Raw genomic sequence first — 6,951 nt, 5'->3', positions numbered from 1 at the left:
TGCATTTTGGTGTTGATCACATGGATGCAAAACGCCAAAGAAAAACAACAGCTTTCTAAAATGAGGTTTTTGTCACCTATGATATATATAACACACTAGTTTTCATCCCACATATTACGGGGGTTGTTTTATATTATTTGTTTCTAATATTTATTTAGTTTTTGAATTTTTATCTTTTTTTATTGTATGAAAGTTAATAATACATTTATGGTTTGATGATAAATTGTTTCACAAATAAATGAGATGTTATAAACCCGGTTTAAAAGTTATATGGGTTTGATGAGACCAAAAACCCGTTTATTTTTTTTTTTACTACAAATTGGTTTTTTAATTATAAATAATATATATTTTTTTTAAATAAATCATATATTAATTTTTGGTATATCCTACTTCATAGGATTATTATATCAAGTATTTTGTGAGATTAATTTTTAATTTAATGAGATGTTATAACCAGTTTAAGAAATATATGGGTTTGATAAGACTCATATCCATGAATTCGGGTCAAATGCATGAGAAGCCTCCATTTAAAAATCAAGCAAATCTGGTGACTCCAAAAAAGGGGGGGTGGCCACATCGCGACACTTAGGATTATAGATGGGCCAAGAACAACCTGTTCAAGACATCTTCCCACTATATGGCCCCAGTAGTCAATATCACTAGCTTGTCTCCACCTTTAACGACCGGAGATCCCGGCCCAAAAGTAAACAGCCTTTAACGACCGGAGAGGCCGGCCCATACGTAAACAGGACTTACAGCTTGCATGCCCACATTACACTCCAAATACCAAGGTAAGTGATATATATAATATAATACAATTAATGCATATTCACATATCACAAATATATCTCAACTCTCAACTCTCAACTCGATCTAACTCATGATTTCATCCATCTTTCTTGTTTCTCACATCCTACCATTGATCCTATTCCACTTACTTTTAGCAACCGAACTGATATCTTCAGCTCGAATGTTAACCGCAACAAAACTAACAGGCCATCGAGTCACTCTAACTCGTACTAATTATTATTCCGGTACATGGAATAACAACCCTCAGCTTCACCTATACAATATTTACTAAAAGCTCAAAACGATTTGTACGTCATGACCCTAGACATTGGGATTCCACCTGTCACGTTATCGGGTGTCATGGATACAGGAAGCGACCTCATATGGACCAAATGCTATAACAGTACCGGTCTAGATAGCTTTTTTGACCCTAGTAAGTCCATGACTTTCTCTTTTGTTTATAAAAGTTGCGACTTCTTCGGGCTTGATGAATCTTGCATACAGCATTACGATGATGGTTTGTCGGTAAGTGTAACTTTGGGCCAGGAGATCTTATTCCTTGGGAATACTCAGAACTATAAGGGTATAATATTTGGCTGTGGGCAACCAGATAAAGATAAGTACGATGGAATAATTGGAATGGGTCGTGGGGAATTGTCATTGATTTCACAGTTAAATGAGCGTGTTTTCTCGTATTGTCTTGGTTCTAAGTCTGACGGAGAAACAAGCGGTGTTTTGCTAACAGGGTCTAAAGCAAGAAGTGAATATATCGACGTCCAAACTACGCCTTTGATCGAACAAGCGGAAGACTCATATTACTACATATCTCTTCAAGGTAAATATATTGTATAGTTTTTGTTTAATTATGTTTCCTTATTTATCTCTATTTTGGTTTGTTTTGTACCCTTTATCTATTTATTACTAGTTTGAGAATTAAAAGATTGTTTTTCAACTCCATCACAACAGTCTTTTAATTCTTTAACTTATATAATACTAATTTAATTACCAAAGTTTACACCACATATATATCTCTTGAAGGTATCTCTGTAGGGGAAACTAGACTTTCGGTTACAAACTCTGATTTTGCGATCGAAGATGGGGGGATGATCATCGATTCTGGCACGACCTTCACATACTTAGAGCAGCGTATTATTGATATGATTAGCAATGAGTTCATGAACCAAACAAACCTTGAAAAGAGTACTGATACTACATTGTTTGATGGTCTTGAACACTGTTTCATGTATCAAGGGTATAATAAAGATCAAGCTCCAATAATGGTTTTTCATTTTTAGTATGCAGACTGGGAGTTGCCTAGTGAGAATTACATTTATGAAAAGGAAGATGGAGAAGGGGGGTGTTTGGCTTTCATGGCTACTAATTCTGAGGACAACAAGTCTATATTTGGAAACATGATGCAACAAAACATGATGGTGATTTATGATCTTGACAATAATATTTTGTCCTTTAAGCCTGCAATATGTAACGAATATTAAACTGGTTGGGCGTATATGTTGTCTTTTACTTTTTCCCATGAACAAAGTGATTTTATACCTTCATGTCGGTCTAGAATAAATGTGTTGTATTTTATATGTTTTAATTATCAGTTATGTTCTCTTTCAGCATCTCACTAGCTTATCAATTTAAATTTTAATTTTATCTTTATAAAAATACTAAATAATGGATACTTGTTTAAGGGGGTTCGGTTAAATAAGTTGAAAAATTTTCCAGCTTATTTCTTACGGCTTAAGTAAGACTTGAGCTATACGTTTTGTTGTCAAGATGGTGTGTGTTTCAACACTTTCTTTAGCAAGCTAATTCCATCTGCTTTCTTCATAAAAAAACATCAGTTCTCTGGTTTATATTCTTTTACTCACTAAGTCATAAAATCTCTCTCTTGGAATAATTATAATAGTCAAATATACATTTTTCTGATTTTTGTTTATCAAACTTTCCACTACCGTATGCTAATAATTTTGTTATGGTATTGATAGATAGGATAGATATTGGGAATTGTGTTTTGTGAATATTTCTTTGAAGAAAGAGTACATCTGCTTCATATAAAACAAAAAGAACACAAACAAAAGTATGTGATTGATGATTAAGACTGTGATGTAGGTGGTAATTATGTAAAAGGTAGTAATAGGAAAACCAAAGAATATGGAAATAATATTTTATTTCTTTTTTTACTCTCGCTCAAGTTGGAGCGTGTAGGTCTCTAACGCCCAACTTGTCAAGTAAACTACGAAGTTGTTGTGTTTCCAAGAGCTTTGCCAACAAATTGGCTATTTGTCTTGGTGTCAGTCCACATAGGTTGTATTTCTTAGGATTCTACTCGTTTATGAAAAAAATAACAATTCATCTCAACATGTTTAGTTCGTTCATGAAAGACGAGGTTGCTAGCTATATGACGGGTTGCCTTATTATCACAAAATAGGGGTGTAAGACCCGTGGGTGGTATTCCAAGGAAAGACAACCACCTCATCCACAAAAATTTGCTAATCAAATTTGCAATTGCTTGATATTCAGCTTCAGCGGATGACCGTGAGACAACAGACCGCTTCTTAGATTTCCACGATATGGGGGGCCTTATAAAAGTAACACATAACCGGTTCCGGATCTTCTCGTGAATGGGCACCCAAGCCAATCAGAAACACAGTAAGCAGTGAGCTTGTTTCCACATTCTTTAGAGATGAGAATCCCATGTCCCATGGTCGCCTTAAGATATCGAAGAACACAGTTTGTTGCCTCCATGTGGCTTTGTCTTGAGTCACTAATGAACTGACTTAAGACACGGGATACGTGATGTCAGGTCGCGTGGTTTGTAAGTAAAGAAGTTTGCCAAATAATTGCCGATATTGGTGAGGGTTTATCCGTGTTTCTTCATAACACTTGTCAAGCTTTAAGTTCTGATCCATTGGAAATGGACTTGTTCTGCAACCCAACATTCCCGTTTCTTCTATAATATCGAGTTTGTACTTGCGTTGACTCAGAGCCGGTTTTGGGGCAGTGCTAATCGTGCCACTGCACGAGGCCCAAAAACTCAAAAGGGCCCAAAAGTTTTTGAGTTGATTGTTTATTATTCTTGTGATAGTGACACTGATAAGCACATGCTCATATTTACATGTTATTTGCTCTAACTTGTCGTTGTCATTCACCAAATTTCATCAGTGTGATTAAGATTATGTTTTATAAGTAAGCATTTTAAAACTTACATCCCCTTACTTTTCCACATATATTTAATTGCCCCCTCATCAAGTTATCTATAATTGGTTTTTTTGATACAATTAGCAAGACAATATATAACCCCAAGTTATTTGGTGTATTTAACAAGAAGTAAATTAACATATGACATTTTTCTTAACTTAAATTACCATATAATAAAACAATGTTAATTAGCATTAAGACACGTATATAATGAAGGGAAAGATTCTAAAAATTTATCAAACTCGATACAAGTGGATCTAAACCGAGCAAATACATCGAATACATTGAAAACCACACTACTTTTTTATTTATTCCGTAACTATTTTATCTCTATTGTGATTTTTATACATAATTTTATGAGTTTATATTATATGAAAAGGGCCCAAATTTTATCTTGCACGAGGTCTAAATTTTTTTATCATTTTCAGGAACGGGCTTGTGTTGACTTAGTACCATTCCTTCATTTATTCTAGCCACTCTAATTCCAAGAAATAACTTCAAGGAACCAAGGTCTTTAATGCTAAATTTGTTACCAAGAAAGACCTTGATTTCCTGAATTTTGTTTAGATTGTTGCTAACGACAATGACATCGTCGACATATATTAGCGCAGCAACATAGACTTCCTTATCTTGAAGCACAAACAAGTAATGATCAGCCCGTGTCCACCAAAGAATTGGTAAACTTTTCATAACAATTTTTCAAAGTTTGTTTTAGGTCATACAGGGATCTCTTAAGTTTGCAAACTCTATCATATTCTGGTTTACCAAAGCCTTGGGGCACTTTCATATAAACTTCCTTGCTTCGTAGCAACGGTTAAAAGGGTACGGACCGTCACTAACTTTGCCATTGGTGTGAAAGTTTCGTGAAAGTCTACCCCTTTCATTTAAGTGAAACCCTTCGTCACAAGGCAAGCCTTATACCTCTAGACATTTCCATTCGGTTTATACTTGATTTTGCAAGCCCATTATGAGTCTATTGCTTGCTTTCCTTCTGGTAATTTTTCTAGAGTCCAAGTCTCGTTGGCTTCGAGAGCTTGGATTTCTTTCTGCATGGCTTCCCTCCAATTCAGGTCTCGCACAACCTAATGGAATTGTTTTGGCTTATTACGTGAAGTAATAGCCGCCAAAAAAAACTTTGTGTTTGTTAGTAAACTTGTCATAAGAAATAAACTGTGTTAAGGGATGTACCGTCGAGGACTTTTGATTAGAAGTGGTTGGCTTATGGTCTATAGAGAGAGGAAACTTGATCTCATAATCCTCAAAACGTCTGGGAAGTGATCTGTTTCTTTTCTCTCTTTGAGTATGTGTGTTAGGCCCAACTTCTTCACTATTCACAAATCCACTACTTAGCCCAACCCGTGTATCTTTAGGTTTGGGTTGATCTGGGTTGTGTTGTGTCACTTCTAGTCCATTTTCTTTATCGGGCTTGTGTTGAGTTCAATATCCATTAATTGTTGGTTTTAATCTTTTGATTGAAATGGTTTAGAACTCCCAATGCTTGTGTTGGGTTGTGGCCCAGTAACATCTTCGTCATTTAATTCATGTGGCCTAGTAACATCTTCCACATGTAATTCAGAATATTCAGTTCTTTGTTCTAGTTCAGGTGAGCCTCATTAGGCCAACTATGTGAGTATGTGTTTCCTTCTTGTGGGTTGGTTTGGTATTCTTCATAATCCCATTTTTGAGGAAGTATAAAAGTCTCTTCTTTTTCCTTTTCATGATCGAATGGAAAAACGTGTTCCATAAATTTAACGTCTCTTGATACGATGATTTTGTGATGTTGGATATCAAAAATATTGTACCCTTTTATTTGTTGCGGGTAATCCAAAAAAATCTTTAGTCTTCCCTTCGCCTCAAACTTGTCTCCCTTTGTTTCGGTGCTTTTATTAGCAAGGCATCCAAACACCCTCAAATGTTCATATACGAGTTTTTGGATGTATAATACCTCGTAAGGTGTCTTGTTTCCAATTACCTTAGATGGCATGTGATTTATAACATGTGTAGCCGTTAGAACACACTCCCCCCCCCCAAATATTTTTGGGCAAGTTCGCTTCAAATCTCAATGCACTTGTCGTTTCTAGAAAATGCTATTTTTCCGTTCCACCACATCGTTTTGTTGCGGTGTATGTGGACAAGTTGTTTCCAAGACTATTCCTTCCTTAGTATAGAAGTCGAACATGTGATTTGAAATGACCCCCCCCCCCCTTCCCATCATTATCACATCTTATTCTTTTAATGTTTTTTTTCTCAAATTGAGTGATGCTAGACTGTCGCTATCTAGTCAAAGACAATAAAATCAAGTTCCTAAGCAAGCTAGGGTAAGTAGGGTGTCGAACCACGAGGAGTGTGTGGTCAGTGGAATATGCAACCAAGTTCCAATATTATGAAGTAATAGTTAGCAGTGCTGATCACACTAACAAATAGTTGGATTGAATGGCAAACAAGTAAACTTAGCAAATTCAAGCAGTTAACAAAGAAAAACCACACAAGGGGTTCAAGTAAGTAAATTAACAGCAATCTCATGTTAACATAACGGATAAATTATTAATGATCAATACATATTGGTTAACTAGATAAATCTTAGGCATCAACAATCAGTAACACACGACACTGGTTATCGTGTGACTCAATAAAAGCAATTGTATGCTTCATCATATTCAACTAATCAAGGCAATCCTATAAGAAATCATCATAGCAATTGGCAAACAAATCGTTCTGATCGAAATAAAACTAAACCAACTGAGTGCACAGTGATATCAAACATCAATACTCATAGATTAATAAAAAATAGTTGCAAATCATTCGTTCTTAAACACATGAGAAAACTGAAAATTACAAACTCTACATCTCGGGTATGATTCGAGAAGATTAGCCACGCCTCGACATCACAAGATCTTCAATTCTGATAACTTATGCCATGTAGATGATCTCGGGATGAAACAGAATGTGGGAAAT

At 35.5% G+C, this 6,951-nt stretch overlaps 1 pseudogene; it reads left to right on the top strand.

Annotated features, from left to right (window-relative positions):
* Positions 1-866: 866 nt before the first annotated feature.
* On the top strand, positions 867-2,363 carry LOC143551004 (aspartic proteinase nepenthesin-1-like; annotated as a pseudogene).
* The last annotated feature ends 4,588 nt before the right edge of the window (positions 2,364-6,951 follow it).

This window comes from Bidens hawaiensis, unplaced genomic scaffold (genome assembly GCF_021521415.1).
Source record: "Bidens hawaiensis isolate Kalapana, Puna unplaced genomic scaffold, B.hawaiensis_p1.1 tig00016228_1, whole genome shotgun sequence".
NCBI classification, from domain to species: Eukaryota; Viridiplantae; Streptophyta; class Magnoliopsida; order Asterales; family Asteraceae; genus Bidens; species Bidens hawaiensis.
The sequence above is the reverse complement of the archived record's forward strand: the minus strand, read 5'-3'. Positions and strand labels throughout refer to the sequence as shown.